At 35.1% G+C, this 16,810-nt stretch overlaps 1 long non-coding RNA gene across 1 annotated transcript in view; it reads left to right on the top strand.

The window, feature by feature from the left end:
• LOC146397403 (uncharacterized) overlaps positions 1-16,810 on the top strand; it is a 336,760-nt gene that overhangs the window by 11,636 nt on the left and 308,314 nt on the right. Inside the window, exon 2 of the long non-coding RNA XR_014823565.1 lies at positions 1,621-1,767. This is a non-coding gene — a long non-coding RNA (uncharacterized LOC146397403). The remainder of the gene's footprint in view (positions 1-1,620; positions 1,768-16,810) is intronic.

Below are 16,810 nucleotides of genomic sequence, written 5' to 3'. Positions count from 1 at the left end.
ATTAAAAACCCCTAAAGGACAATAGAGAGTGGGGGGCTATTTTTCCAGCTCCCAGCAGCCCTCGGAGCTTATTTGCTTTCTGTTAATAAAGACTTTGCTTGCTTGCTGCCTGTATGTTCATGGAGTTCATTCTTCGACTGCGTAACAAGAACCCAGATTCTGGTAACATCTTTCCAGCATCAGTTTTACAGTTTGGGTGTAGAAAATTGGGCCACCAGTAAGGATCAAGGTGGATGCAACTTGCATTCTTCCTCACAGTTGCTATTTAGTGGTTCCAGGACTGGTTCTAGTAATCCTCCTCCCTGGCTTTCATTTGTTTCATTTTTTTTTAGTTTTGCAGAAGAACTCAAAGGTATTGTTACATATATTCCTTGAAGAGGAACCAGGCTCCTGCTCCAAGGCTGCACTATTATTTTTTGACTGCTCCACCCTGGCCTCCAGGTCCCCTACCTTCCCTGATTAGCAACTGTTTGCAATTGCCCTTTGGAACTCAGGGAAGGTCTTGGAGGCTGGAGCTTATTCCCTAAAAACAAGAAATTGGGGACATACAAAAGCTTGTGCCCAGGACCCCCACAGGGCCCTGCTCTGTTTCAGTTCTGAGCACTTACCCTGAAGGAATTTTTAAAGAACACTTTGTCAGAAGAAAGGCACCAATGTCATTTCATATCATTTCTTCCTTCCTGCCTTCTTCCTTCCTTTGTTCCTTTTTTTCCTTTTTGGGCCACACCATGGCATGTGGAAGTCCCCAGGCTAAGGATTGAATCAGAGCAGTAGCTGCTGGCCTATACCATAGTCACTTCAGATCATAGCAGTGTCTGCACCCTACAGCAATGCCAAATCCTTAAGTCTCAAGTGAGGCCAGGGATCAAACGCGCATCCTCATGGATACTAATCAGATTTGTTGCCACTGAGCCACTATAGAAGTCCTCATATAATTTTATTAAGCTTTGCATTTGATTTGTAATTTGACTTGTATAGAATTATAGGTAAAAATATTTTTTTTCTCCAAAAATTGGCAGTTCTAGGACTTTGGAATAATATGATTAAATATGCTTGATTTTTTAAAGTTTGTGTTTCTGGAGCCTTTACAAGCCATTTTGATCTAAATTTTAATGTCTGATTTAAACTCTAGGAAATTGTCATTTGTTACTTGATGATTTCCTTTGGTTTTTCATTTTATCTTGTTTTGATTTGTTTTCTCATGTAATTCTTATTTCTGAGGGACCTCCTTTGTTGGTTCTCTGTATATCAGGTTATTATTTGTATCTTTATCCCTTTTTTTCTATTTAAAATAAATATTTTGCCATCAGTGTTTTAAGCTTGACAGTGGTCTTCTTCTCTGATTGCTCATTTGACATGGCAAGCTCTATTTTGGAAATTCACTACTCTCTCAAGTTTTTAATCATAGACCAGATGATTAATTTATAAATTCTCTTCTCTTCCTTGAGTCATCTCTCTTTGCTCTTAGAGTAGATTTTATGTCTGAGTTTCTTGGGTTTTGTTGATTCTGTTAGCTCTCCTCATAAGCAAGTTTTCAGTTAAAGAGATAAAGATGTATAGAATGTTCTCTTACATTGTTTCTTGATAAGCAGTACGGTTTCCTTTTGTGTCTCCTCACAGTCTTTGAACAGAGTCTCTACATGTAATGGAACGATGTCTAACAGGTTAACTGTCTGGCTGTCAAGCTTCCTTCAGCAAATGCCAAAATGACTATCACCTTATAATTAATACCGATGCCACATCTGGAGCCTTAACTTTCCTCAAACTGTGAGTGCTTGTCAGGAAGACCCTGTTTGGGGTTTTTCCTGATGGTAACTATTAGATTCCAATGATCTGAGATTGGCTAAAGGAATGCTACTTGGTTTAGTTTTACTGCACACTAATGATTTGCACCTCCTCCCAACCCTTGACTGTGCTTACTGTTGCTGATTTGAGAGCTTCTAGTAACCCATAAAACAGTTGGTTCCCAAATCCCTCATATTCTTCCATATTCTGGGATATGTGGCTTCCTTCACATTGTTCATCCACTAATCCACTCCCATCTAGTTTTTTTTTGTTTTGTTTTGTTTTGTTTTTTTGGGTTTTTTTTAGCTCTCATTCAGTTGTATCACCTCTAGTGATCTTCCTTGTTAGCACTTTATGCTAGTTTGAAACATGGGAAATAGCCATTGTTCAACCATTTTGACTAACAGAAATGGCAATTTTAAATAGTTTAAGTAATGTAATACATTCTGTAAACTATGCATTCCCTTCAAAATTTGTATTTCATTCACTTCTCAAAGAGAACGGAAGGCAATCATTATACTAAGATATCTATCTTAAATTGGAAGCTTATATCTTTTTTTTTTTTTTTTTTTGTCTTTTTACTATTTCTTTGGGCCGCTCCCGCGGCATATGGAGGTTCCCAGGCTAGGGGTCGAATCGGAGCTGTAGCCACTGGCCTTTGCCAGAGCCACAGCAACGCGGGATCCGAACCGCGTCTGCAACCTACACCACAGCTCATGGCAACGCCGGATCATTAACCCACTGAGCAAGGGCAGGGACCGAACCCGCAACCTCATGGTTCCTAGTCGGATTCGTTAACCACTGCACCATGACAGGAACTCCCCTTATATCATTTTTAATGGACTATTCCCAGTGATGTAAATTGAACCCTGCTGGACTATAAACCTGACAGAGTCAGTTCCTTCTCTCCTGGGAAGGCTGAAATGGTGATAAAGTAGAGTACTTTTTCTACTCAGTATTATATCTACTTATGACCCTAACTCGTTTGCAGATCTTACTTAAAATGATCTTGGGCAGTTTGGGCCTGGTAACCCTTCCTTACAAACAAAAAAATCCTTCCAAACACAACAAAAACCTTCTGTACATCAAATGTGTGATTTTCCCACAAAAAAGTTAAGTCCAAGTGTGAAAAATAAAAACTCTCTTCTTTGAAAGAGCAGCATAAACTGAGCTGATACTTCTCCCAGACAGACACACATAGGAGAACACACCAGAATTCAACCTTGTGGTTAGAGCCTGGGGCCATAGAGCAGTTGCTCCATTTTCTGCTTCCATAGCCACATGTTGGACAAGCTGAGAAGACAATGAGGCCACAATTGACAGGCCAGGGTGTTAGATTTAGGAATCCCATGGAGACTGCTCTGCCATGGCCTTCAGATTACTGTGCCAGATTTGCAACTCTGCTGCTGATATGAGAGACAATGGAAGGCAGCTTTGAAGAACACAGGACATGTTTGCATCTTTAATACCTTACATACTGCAGTAGCCTCTTAAAGGCCATAGCAGTGAGACCCTGATACTCCTTAATATCCTCAATACCTGTGGCCTGAGTGTCTGGAGAGACATCCGGGGGGATATGACCTGTATACTACATTCCAGGAAAGGGTTGAAATACTGAGTACTGGTTAATGCTTCATTGATGAAACAATTTATTTTTCTCTATTAAGATGATATTTTTACTTAATATTTCAAGTGAATTCTGCAAGAATCAATCAAAATTCTCTACTCTAGTTGAAGATGCTTAAAAGCTCAGATTAACCTTTAATAAAGACATTATCTTAATCCCATTAAGTTCCTAAAATATGCATTGATATCATACTCTGGCTGAAAATAGGGTAGAGGACTCTGAAAATGTTGATCTTAGATTTCAACTATGTTGTAAATTAAGCAATCTTTGTAATATATTATGTTTAAGTTGTTAGTAATTACAGTGGAGTTATAATAGAAATTTGTTGCTTTTGCCAATCCAGATAAGTTTTCCTGTCTTCTGGCAACAACTCCCAATTTCACTTTGATGGATTGGTCTTTTTAGTGGAATTGTCCATCATGGTATCCTGCTCAAGTGGTTGTGCACATAAACCACATTTCTCCTATTCCACTCACTGTAGAGTCTCAACCTTGAATGGAGTGATCAAAAAATGAAGAGACCACTTTAGCTGCTTTATCCCAGGTGACATGCCCTGAGTATTTTGATCATAATGTCCTACTTCCTAGACTACTGGAACTATCTCTGTTTTTGTTTATCCCAAGCCTTCTTCTTCAAACATTTACATTTCTTCAATTTTCTGAGCTATCCCTTATATGTCAATAAGTTTATTTCCTGCTTTAGAAAACCAAAGCATGCTCCTGAAAATCTGTTATAACAATGCACTGACCTATTTAAGTTGGGGATGCATGAGTGTCCAGAAATCACAGTGGCAGATGTGCTATACCAGTCTTCTGCTTAATGGAATTTTCTTTGTCAGTTGTGAACCTGTGTAAATGAACCATTTGGCAATTCAGGGTTAATTCTGCCACTGAGCTGAGACATAGCCTTATTCTTAATGAGTTACAACTCAGCCAACTCAAATGCAACAGTCTCATATAACTGCCACGTGATTTCTCATCACACATATGGTCAGATAGACACAAAACCAAGAGAAAAAGTCAGAACAAATGAAAACAAGACTCCAGAAAAAAGGCTACTCAATTTTTTCTTCCTCTGGCTCTCTGTATGAAAGCATTTTAGTGATTTTGATAGTAAAAATGACCTCATCATGCAAAAGAGGCAGTTGGGGAAGCAACAGTATTTTTAAAGATGGGCAGAGCTGAAGCAAGTGCATATACCTTAAAGAAATAAAGAAGGAAAAGAAAGTGTGCTTCTCCAGGGACTAAGAATGAGTTTCAATTAAAAACAGATCTTTAAAAAGAAAGCAAGACCTTGTCCACCAGCTTTTGTTTTACCAGAGGGGTCCTCTCTAGGGAATATATTCTTTAAAAGGAAAATAATTAAAATATGAGATGCTATACACAGAGGGAATAGTGCACTGATTCAGCAACTGTCTGTAATGGATTTAATACTGGGGTGGGCTGGTTTCATTAAATTAATGAAAACAACCTAAGGATCTGTTAACATTAGCAAAGTGGGGGAAAAGTTACATTTATAAATTTTTTAAATTAAAATCTAATAATATTTCTTTGAGCTCCATAGATATTGTTCTTTAGCAACATGCATACACACATGCATAAACTACTTAATACATTACCTTTATTAATATGTGTATGTATAACACATACATCAATATAATATGATATATATCTTAATACACATAAATTATATACTGCTTACAACTCTCTGACCTTGGGTAAATATCTGTTGTTTCTTCATCTATGAAATGAAATTAAGTGTAACACCTACCATATCAACTTGTGAAGGTTAAATAAGGTTACGTACAACATGTAATTAGAAAAAAACATATAAATGAATGATAAATCTCATTTTACTTTGGTTAAAAATATCTCCAATCCATTTATTATTCTTGTGTATTTTATGATAAAATTAGTGACAGGAAAATAATTACTATTTCACTGAAATTTTTTCTGAGTTAAAAACTTGAAACTTTGTATTGTGCAGATTTTGATATAGTAAGAGACTGGCTCCATGCCTTCAATCATTTAAGTAATTTTAGGCATGAATTTTGCATCTATGTTGTGGTTTGTAAAGAAGCTACAAAGGTGAAAATAGAGTCATCTGCTCCAGAGTCCCATGATTGTGGCCCAGTAGCTGAGAAAAAGGTTTAAAGAGTAGGATTTAGATGTAGACTCTCTGTATACTGTGTGAACACAATCTATGCATGTGACTTGTTTTTTTTTTTTTTTTTGTCTTTTTTGCTATTTCTTAGGCCGCTCCCGGGGCATATGGAGATTCCCAGGCTAGGGGTTGAATCGGAGCTGTAGCCACCGGCCTACGCCAGAGCCACAGCAACGCGGGATCCGAGCCGCATCTGCAACCTACACCACAGCTCAGGGCAACGCTGGATCGTCAACCCACTGAGCAAGGGCAGGGACCGAACCCGCAACCTCATGGTGCCTAGTCGGATTCGTTAACCACTGAGCCACGACGGGAACTCCTATGCATGTGACTTGTATGCGCTCACTTAACCGTGGACTCAAACACACACGCAACAATCATAAAAAAAAGAGATCAGGTTGTGTTTCAAAGGTAGAACGTCAGGGGAGAGAAACTGGAGGAAGATGGTCCAAAGGTCCAAATTTCCAGTTGTAAGAGACATAAATCCTGAGGATATACTATACACCATGACTATAGTTAACACTGATGTATGATGTGTAGGAATGTTAAGAAAGTAAATCCTTAGAGTTCTCATGACTAGGAGAAATTTTTCTCTTTTTTTTTTTTTCTTTCTATTGTATCCATATGAGAATATGGATGTTAACCTAACATCATTTTGGTCATCATTTCACAATATAAATAAATTAAACTATCATGCTGTTTGTGTTAAAATTTATACAATGATGTACATCAATTATTTATCACTAAAACTAGACAATATTTTTTTAATTTACTGTATAAGTTAAATGAATTATTGTGGGAATAAGATCCCAAACATTTTAAGTAAGTTTAGGGAAGTTAAAATGAAGTGGGCTCTTGGCTAGAGCATTTCTATAAAACAAAGACATTTCCACTGTATTTCAAAAATATAGTCATTGATCTGGTTAATAATAACCCTCCTTTTTCACCAGATGGAGAATATTTTACTTTTTCTCTGGTGTTAGTGGATTTTTTTAGATTTGCTTCCCCTTCTTAGAAATGTGCTATGAAAGAATTGACTCAACAATAATGTGAAGTACTAAAGTTTCAGTAGATAAAAATCTTACCATTTTGATCACCAGGAGATTTTGAGTACACCAGATTGTCCATTTATATCATCAAATTAACTGTTTATGCATCAAAATATGTAAATCATAATTTAATAACATTTAGTATTTTATTAGATATATATTAGGGTTTATTGCTGCTAGATACCATTTCTATCATCATTTGTTTCCTTATTTGTTTGTTGTCCAAACAAAAAGTTATTATTTCTTCTTGTAATGAAGATCTCCCAGGTTTTTAAAGACTTGGTAAAAAGCAGAGTTCACCATAAAGCCAAAAATATGAAACACTTGTGTACTGCTTATTTCCTGGGCCACCTTCTCCAGGCTTTCCAATAATTCCAAGAAGCACTTAGTATCTATTTTTTTTCCACTGAGATCGCCTAGACTATAATGTAATTTGTCACAAATGAAAAATATAACACATATGAAAGAAAAACAAATGTTTAAAATCTCCCACTCTATGCTAGGAACTGCTATAGTTTTTTGAAACATATTAGCAACAGCAACAAGTGATAATACTTTATTCACTATTTTATTATTTGTCACAAATGTTTCACTATGCACATACTGAAACAACATAAACTTACTCTATTTTTATTTTCTGAAAGTTATTATTATTATTATTATTATTATTATTTGGCCATGGCATGCAGCAGTTTGAAGTGGGAACTCAGTTCCCAGACCAGGGATTGAAACTGGACCACGGTGGTGAAAGTGCTGAGCCCTAACCACTATACCACCAGGGAACTCCCAAACTTACTCTAAACCATTGTAAAATGATTACACACTATCAAAAATCCTTTATCATAAGAAATACCACAAGCCTTTCCTCCCCTCCAAATGGCTGAGGATTTACAAAGGTTGGCCAAAGTTATGTCAATGAGGAACTTAATAAATTGTTTTCACACCCTGAATCCTGAAGTACATCCCTTTGCTAATATTACTATAAGCTTTTTAGTCTTACAGCAAATTTCCATTTTTGGTTCTTCTTAGCAAAAAGGCTGGGAAATTTTTGCTAGAGTTCATCATTTTTCCATCTCTCTCATGAATTTTGAATAGATAAGTGTCTTTCAATGCCATTCAGTTGTTCTGGAAAGTTAAAATAAAGTAGACCCCTGGGGTTACTGTACAAATATCTACCCACAGGATTCAATTTAGAATAATTCTGTGCTGCTTGTGTTTTATATTTCCACTCATTTCCAGAGCCTGACCTCAGTTGATAAACATTTTTCACTTTCAGTTGAAAGTAAAGGAGCTGAAAGAAAGCTAGTCTCATTTGCGGCATGTTATAGTCACAGTTACTTAATGCTCCCAGCGCCTTACTTCACACCTAGAAATGGGTGAAGCTACCTTGATAGTGTGCTGGGTAGCTTCACTATTTATTACAGTGTTTATCTGAGTCCTCTCCATAAGAAAATGAAATTTTGCTTGAAATCACTAATAAAACAGGTATCTTTTTGTCATCACCTTTTAGGTAAAAGCAAGTTATAACTACAATTACAGGTAGCTGGCTATTTCTTCTGATGATGATTCTTTTATTTTTATTAATTGTAAATTTTTTTAGGGGAGCAAATTATTCAGCTTCCTTACAAAGGATTTCTGAATTGGGGTTCAGGTAACATTTTCATATTCAAAATCGAATTTCAAATATGAAGAAACCAAATAAGTACCTGGAAGGGGATGAAGAAATAGAGTTTGCTACTTAAGTCCAGGCCACTAGCACAAAACACTTCATACCATGTTTCCCCTAACCAATTACTTTCTAATGAGAGGGAGGTCATCTGAAGAATGTCAATGTTTTTCTACCTGCAATCCAGGAAGTAGAAAAAACAGGGTCTGTACCAGAAAACTACAAATTGTATTTGAGACATGTTTAAAACAGAGATCATTCCATTTGTGCTGCTATTCAAAATCTGCACTTAGCCCCAGTTTGTTTTTCCGTGAGTATGTGATTGTTGAAGGAAAATAAAAGCCTCTCTAACAAGATAACAGTAAAGAGAGGAGACATTTACAGCAAGCAGCTTGGGGAGCTTCTCTCTTGTTGGCACTATACAGAAGTCATGTTTTAAAAGGCAGTTAATCTCCAAATCACCTGCGACCACAATATATAGCCAATTCAGAATTGTCAATCATTCTGTAGGTCATTTTTTATCCAATATCAACTTGATGGGAAGGATAACATATAGGATTTAGGATCAACATAATGCTTTATGACCACAAGACCACAGAAGTGGGCTGTGAAGAACTAAAGTAACAAATTTCTTCACAGTAAAAAATGCCATTTTGCTGATCAGTTTCAGCATTCTAAGCTAGGAAAGAAGTCTTTCATTCTCATCATGCATGGATATCACCACCAATAGCAAATAAATATGTAAGTTCAAAATAAGTTGATGTTAATTATTTCAAAACATAATTGCCTATTATAGAATTAAAGTTACATAGATCTTAGAAATCATAGTGAGATAATGCTATGCCTCCATCCAAATTGTAGGAATTCAACTAAAAATTTTAAAAGACTGACAATATCAAGTGTTATCAAGACTATAGAACAAATGGCAGCCTCAGACTGGAGACAGTGTGAATTGATCTCATAATTTAGAATTATTTGTCTTTGTCTGCTAAAGCAGGGCATAAACACCTTCTGTTAGCCATTAATTCCATTCTTTCAACATACAATCAATGGAAATACATGTGACATGCATCAGAAGATAAGGACAAAAACATTTGTAGTAGTATGATTTGTAATAGCCCCAAATGGATAAAGTCAATGATTGGATACATAAAGCATGGTAATTTATTGCAACAGAATACTATACAGCAATGAAAATGAAGTTGCAACTGCACAAAATAAAAGAATATGTATTCATATTTTCAGTTTTAAAATGTTCAAATTGAAGCAAAAAAATAAGTGCTTGAAATGATAGACATTTATTGACTCACAGTTCTGGAAGCTAGAAGTCTAAAATCAAAATGTCTTCAGGGCCATATTCCCTCTGATAGCACTCGGGAAGAATCTTTTTATACCTTTTCTGCTTCTGGTATGTGCTAGAAGTCCTTGGTATTCCCTGGCTCCTAAATGCTTTGTCCTAGTCACATGGCCATCTTCTTCCTATATGTCTTCACATTATTTTTTCTCAATACTTTTCAATCTTCATGTTCAAATGTCTTATTTTTATAAGGACATTGGGCATATTGGAGTAGAGGTTCACCCTACCCCAGTATTTCATCCTAAGTAATTATTTCTTCCACAACCCTATTTCCAAATAAATTCACATGCTGAGGTACTAGGAATCAGGATTTCAACATATCTTTTTGGGGGGGAAACAATTCAACTGGTAACATACTTGAAACTCTCAATGTAAAGCTACTGAAGTGAATTGAAAAATATCTGAGACTAGACACAAAGCTGCATACACCCCCATGTAATGTATACCTACAGAATTTATGGTGCCATGTTTGTCAGCAATGACTCGGTTAATAGTGTTCAAGGGTGATTTCTCTGAACACAACCATCATTTGACTTCCCTGTAGTCTATACTAGTGTATGTGTAGGGAACACTGCCCACATCTCTAAAGTTATATATGTTTCTTAGTCAAGTATCAAATATCAAACAATTTTTTTTTTTGGTGCAGGACAGATCTGTGATTCTAAGAGAGTAAGAGTCAATTATCAAGGCATGAAAATGTGAATTTAGGGCATGTAAAAGATATATGGCAGGGGAAGTGTAGAACATTATAGCCTATATCCATACTTATCACAAACCCTGAGAAGGGACAACAGAATACAATTCAACAGAGCCTAGACTAGATGTTGTATTCCATCTCAATACCACATTCTAGGCAGCTATTCTCAATGAATGACCTCGAGTTGGTGTGTGAGGTGAAACCTACAATTACTGCATGCTGAACACAGCAGGGATAGCCCAAGGCTAAATAATCAGGTCAGGTAAATTCATCTTTCATGTCTTCCATTTGGGTTCATTTCTCCTTTCTTCTCATTCTTAGCATTATCCTGATATCTCTTGCTGCCCCCAAGTCAATGGTTGTAGCCTCAAGAGAAGTTGCTTACATTGGTTGTTCATCAGATTAAGTTTGTACCTGCCTCCACGCTCAGCTACCAACTTTTGCCATGCCTTAATTCAATTTCTAATTAAATGATAACATGTATATTATAAACATGACTGTTAATGGTGTATACTATTACTGCAACTATGGAAAATTACCTTGACCCAAAGCATTAGTTAATTTTGATAACAGGGATGGTTCATTGTAATGATTATTAGCTTGAGATCAAATTTTGGCTTTGCTACTCATTCATTTGGGGCAAATAACCTTTCTGGTCAGTGTCTTTGCTTCCAACTCTGTATAAAGTGGATAAATAAAGTGCTTATCTTATAGGGTTGTTGTGATGAATAAATGAGTTAATAAGAAATGCTTTAAGGCATTTTTTTGTCATATAGAAAGCATTTCACACCAGTTAGATAGTTTAATCATATAATTATGCAAATAGGAATGCTACAGATGAGGATTAAAATTTAAAAGATTAGAGAAAAAAATCTATTTAATTTTTACCTATATATTGAACACTGTTATATTTTGGAGATATATGGCTGTGTCTTGAAGTAGAATTTAATGACAGATAAAGATAAATAGAAATTTAAATGGAATATGGTAAGTGCTCAAATTACTTTATTTAGCTTGTGTTAGGAGAATATGCTGATATGATCCAACAGATTTTTTTTAAACTACTTACTGTTACAAGATATGACATTTTCTTTTTTACTATACAGTAGAAAAAATTTCCAGTTAAACCAATGAAGAATTTTTTACAAAGATCTGACAATCTGCCTTCCTGTCTTTTCTCCCTACCCCATTCTTTCTCACTCCATGCTTTTTTAGCCCAGATTTTTAGATATTCTTGGAGTAATAATACACTTTATAGATGAGAGGGATTCTTTAATATCTGACACTTGGTTTCTAAGAAGCTTTCCTATAATTCAAAATGAGATTTCTCATGAGAATTTATGATGTTGGTTAGCATTATCTAATTCACTTATACTTTGAAAATAAAGTGTGTGTGTGTACATATAGATGCATTGTGTGTGTAGATATATATAATTTATATTTTTGCTTGCAAAAAACATCTTCTTAGACATTGCAGGTAATTTATTACAACATGATATATGTTCTCTTATGCTTTTAGCTCAGCACTTCTACTTTTCTTAGTTCCTAAACAAAACATATTTTGGTCAGTGTTCAAAGATTTTTTTGAAGCTGAAATGGTTTTCTAGCACATGATACAAATAAGAAAAATATCATGAAGGTATTTTCATATTTAGTCTTACCTGTTTTATATAACAATGAAATATATACCTTTTAAAACATCATTTGTCACCAAATATGCAGGGCCAGATATGATAGAGGCTCCTAAGGTTTAATAGTTTAGTATTTCACACATACCTCATCATTCATAAATGAATATTCAGAGCACCCAGTTGTTCACTCATTTTGAAATAGAAATGTTATCTCTAAAGTTTAAAATCCACAGTTCCTTGCTTTAGGCATTCGATAGAATTTTATGTTGATAAAAAATGAAAGTTGTTAAATACCAAGCCTATAGGCCAATGCTCAGAAATGTTTTCAAAATACTCTGCCAGACCAACTCTATGCTAAAGATTTGACTATAATTGCCTAACAAAATAAACATCCATGTGGTTAAATGAAAAGAATTCTAAATTTACCATTTACTCTGTCATGCCCCCTCCAGGGAAACCTTGAATGAAATCATACTCAAGATATTAAAAAAGAATATATGTTGGACCCATGAATATATAAATTACTCTGGTTTCTTCCTATTGACAAAATTAATTATGCAAGTAGAGAATGAGTTCACTGTATTTTTTTCCAAATTCTCTTCTATACTAATCTCTCTATCATCTCCCCATGCTTTTCTTGAACCATTAGCAATCTATAAACTTAGCTCTCCATAAACTTTTTATGGGTAGTTCAAACAACAGATGCTGCCCTTTGAAATCTGCTTTGAAATCTGTTGCAAGATATAACCAAAAGTAAGCAGGTAGGGGAAGAAGGGCAGATCTACATTTGCTTTCTGCTTTGCAATAGCATGAGCCTGTCAAAAAAGAATAGTATCTTTACCCTATTTTGCTTGAGAGACGAATCTCTCTGCAATAGTTAAAGCAAGGTATGTAGTAGCTATTCTGTGGAGTTTTTAATTTACTGTTAATGTGTATATTTGTTGAGTACTTTCAGGTATGACTTGTGCTATTTTCAATTTTAATTTAAGTTAATGTTGGAAGGTCTTGAGTCAACCTTTGAAATGAGAGTGCATAGTCATGATAAACAATAAAAGATGGCCTTCAATGACCTCAATAACCATTAAGAAGAAGGAAATAATATTGGGTACAAATACGCTTTGTGAACACAGCTTGTCAATCATTTTTGTCCTGTAGAATGAAAGTAGAAACATAACTATGCTGAACATAATAAACAGTTGTTTTCTTAGACTGAAACTACTTGGATTCACCATTAAGCTTTAGATCAGGTTTTTATTGTTTTCATCACTGAAGAAATGATTTAAAATCAACCAAAAATCTCAGAGTGTCAAATAATGTTCAAGCTTAAATGTTATTTTCATCACTAGTTAGCAACTTTAGATTAAACAAAATTTATTTCAGATATTATAAAATTACCATGAATCAGTAGTTTGGTAATGCCAACTTGGTGATTTCAAAGATCTCAAGATTTTTTCTCCAAATATAATAATAACTCTGTATAATACAAATGTTAGATATAACAGTGACAGATTTTAGGACTTTCTATGATAGATTATTCTGTAGTAGCATTCTTAATACACTTACTTTATGTAAGTTTTTTTTTTTTCCTTTTTGTATTTGGACTGCTCTTGAAACTGCAAAAAAAGGAAAGAAATTATTTGCTTCTTTGGGGACTTTATTTTGCTTTCATGATTTCTAAAAATGCTACCTTCCTTTACACAAACTTGAAATACCATCAGAAAATGAGATACTCTTTGTGCTCTTTCCCTCCACCAACTCTACTGGAAAGGAAAAGAGAAAAGTTAGCTCTATAGAGCATTTAAAGAACTGATTCTTGTGATGCTCATCAGTAATCTAAGACCCATTATCTAGCAGTTTCAAGTATCAGCGTCATTGAGAAGCTTTTCTCATCCTCCACTTCTCTTTGTAGGTGGGGATATAGCCTTAGGAAACCTACTTTGCTCCACATGGCATCCATTTGAGCGAAGTCTGCTCCCATGAGCTGAACACCAATGCAAAAATGGCTCATATTTATATGATTTTATTAGTGGGATATCAGAGAACGAAAATAAGCTTCTCATACTGAGACAGTCCTCCCACATGTTTTAAAAAGCACTTTAATAAAGGCTTTGGATTTTATCTCTCCAGTGTCGATGAAGGGTTAACGTGTGACAATTACATCATATGGTATCAAAATGTATAAGGAGACTCTTAGGGTTATATTATTTTCACGTTTTTTGATATTTTTTAAAAAGATCTAACCTAGAGAATAGTGAAATAAATGTCCAGTGAAATCACCAAAAGAGTGTAATTCATCACATGGAATACATGATGAATAGAGTTTTTGTCTCCCAACTTTGTAAAATATCCTTGGGCTATCACTGGTTCTTGAAATTCCCCACCTCTTCAGATCCTCTCAGAGCTGTTTCATAATGTAGAAAAGAGATAAATATATGACACAAGAGAGATTGAGCTGAAAAATTTAAAACCATTATAATCCAATATTTGCACATGTGTATTCATGATATTTAATAAAAACAATGAGGTTCTTTTGACTTGTTTCAAAGAATTCTTTATCTTCTAAGATAATTGTCTAGGTGGGGCTGGTATATTTGTTAACCATAATGTGCTTTATTATGTTATTGCTTTAAACATGGTGTTTAATTTTTTTCAAATTACAGTATTGTTTCAAGTATCACAGTTAAAAAGCCCTACAAAATGCCACAAAGAAATCATTAGTCTAGTAGAGTATATTTTTGTATAATTGATGATAACTGTGTAATGATGTGGTAAGCTAGCAATTAGGCATAATTTGCTTATGCAAGTGAGTTGAAAAAAATGGGAATCAATATTCAATCTACACCTATGTGAAAAGCAATTAGTTTAATTGATGAGGAAAAAAACCCTTCAACAATGGCTGATTATATCAAAATGACCTGAAACACTCATGCAAATTAGTGGAATTAATTATACATGAGTGATTAGATTATATAAATCATTTTTAAAACCTTGAAGTTTCTGTAGTCATTCATAAAATGTAGTAGAAAAGGTGATTTAATAATATAATTAATGCACTTTAGGGAATAGTCATCAGGTTTTGCCTACAATCTGTTGGCATAATGCCACCTCAAAATAGACAATAATGAATACAAACAAAACACACACCATAGCTTCTCACTTGAGTGTAATAGTTCAACAAGGAAACATTTATCCAATATGACACTATTTAGCATAATAATTATCTTTTTCTCAATTCCTACCTGGCATCTACAGGAGTTCCTGAGAAACTTGTAACATTTTATTTTCTCTTCAAAAGTAAAACTCAAATTTACTATTGAGTTACTTATCACCAATCCTTTTTTTTTTTTTTTTTTTCTATTTATGGAAGTTCCCAGGCTAGGGTTTGAATCGGAGCTGCAGCTGCTGGCGTATGCCATAGCCATTGCAATGTGGGACATGAGCCGAATATGTGTCCACACCACTGCTCATGGAAATGCCAGATCCTTAACCCACTGAGCAAGGCCAGGGATCAAACCTGCATCCTCATAGATACTAGTCAGGTTCATAACCCATTGAGCCACAATAGGAACTCTCCCAACCCTGATTTTTGTTTATGAAATAGAGGACAATTTATACTGTACTTATTCTGTATTCTGTTCTTCACATAACTATGCCATTCTCATCATTACTTCTATGAAAGAAGCAGTTTCATGAGTTTTTGAAAACAGCATATTTGCTATCCACCTAAAATTAATGTTGCTTCAGTCCTGATTCTCATTGTCAATATATCAACCTATTACTTAAATACAAATGGATTCACTGCACTGACTTTATTGAACTCCAAGCCTAAGCAACTTACTTGATTTTATATAAATTAAAGGCAATGCCACAAACATAAGCATGTGCCTGGGTCTGAATTCACTTTCTGACGTAAAATTATAAAACAGAATTCCTGTTGACACAAGACATTTGTTTTAGCTGAAGTTGTTTCTGGTATAAAGCTAATATTTTTAGAAGGAAAACACATGCATACATAGATACTCACGGAAGATGGCCGACACCCTATTTTAGGTTACCTATTTTGGTAGATACTCCACTTCGGGGAATATCTTTAAACTTATCTCAATATCTTTTTCTGCAGAAAGTCAAAAAACAGCTCATAGAGTGATTAATTTTCTTATAAGCTTGCCATTCCAATGCCACTAGAGTTTTATTCTAAGATAAGCAGAAATATCTTTACTATTTTTAATATTTGTCAGTTACTCTAATACCAAGTCACCAGTGGCCTCTCTAAAACCTTACCTTTTAGCTTTCAATTCTAGGCTTCATCTTTCCCTTAAACATCATAGCTTTATCCTCATGGAAGTCAGCCCTGTGGTGCTACATGGCATAACACGATGTTATTAGTATGCTATAAGGACTCTGCACACATTCTCACAAATTATAGAAAGACATTAAGCATGAATCCCCAGAATGCCCAAGTGCATTTTATAAGAGCACCGATAACACTCCAAGCAATATTACATTTTTGTTCTGAACGGGAGCCCTTCAGAGAGGAGGTAAAAAGTTATCTGCTATTAAAAAGCCTTGATGTGTTTCCAGTCATGGAAATTTCACTCCTGAAAACTGAACGTGGTTTTGTGTGGAATATTCTAAACTCTCCAGAGAATGAACAAGTATGAAAACAAATAATAGAGACCATTTCATTCCAAGCTCTGCCCCTGGCTCTTGGTCATCACAGGCCTTTTCATAGCTGGTTATTGAACCCATAAAACTTGGAGTTACTAGCCTTACCATTCACTAGATACCTGTTATCTGGACCTTGGAGAGTGACCAGGAGCAAAAGTTTCTCACCT

Source organism: Sus scrofa, chromosome 13 (assembly GCF_054392235.1).
Source record: "Sus scrofa isolate SSC_HxYL_T2T_F1_AM1 chromosome 13, Sscrofa_HxYL_maternal_Yorkshire_Landrace_v2.0, whole genome shotgun sequence".
NCBI lineage: Eukaryota > Metazoa > Chordata > Mammalia > Artiodactyla > Suidae > Sus > Sus scrofa.
Note: the sequence above shows the minus strand (reverse complement) of the source record. Positions and strands in the feature narration are given on the sequence as shown.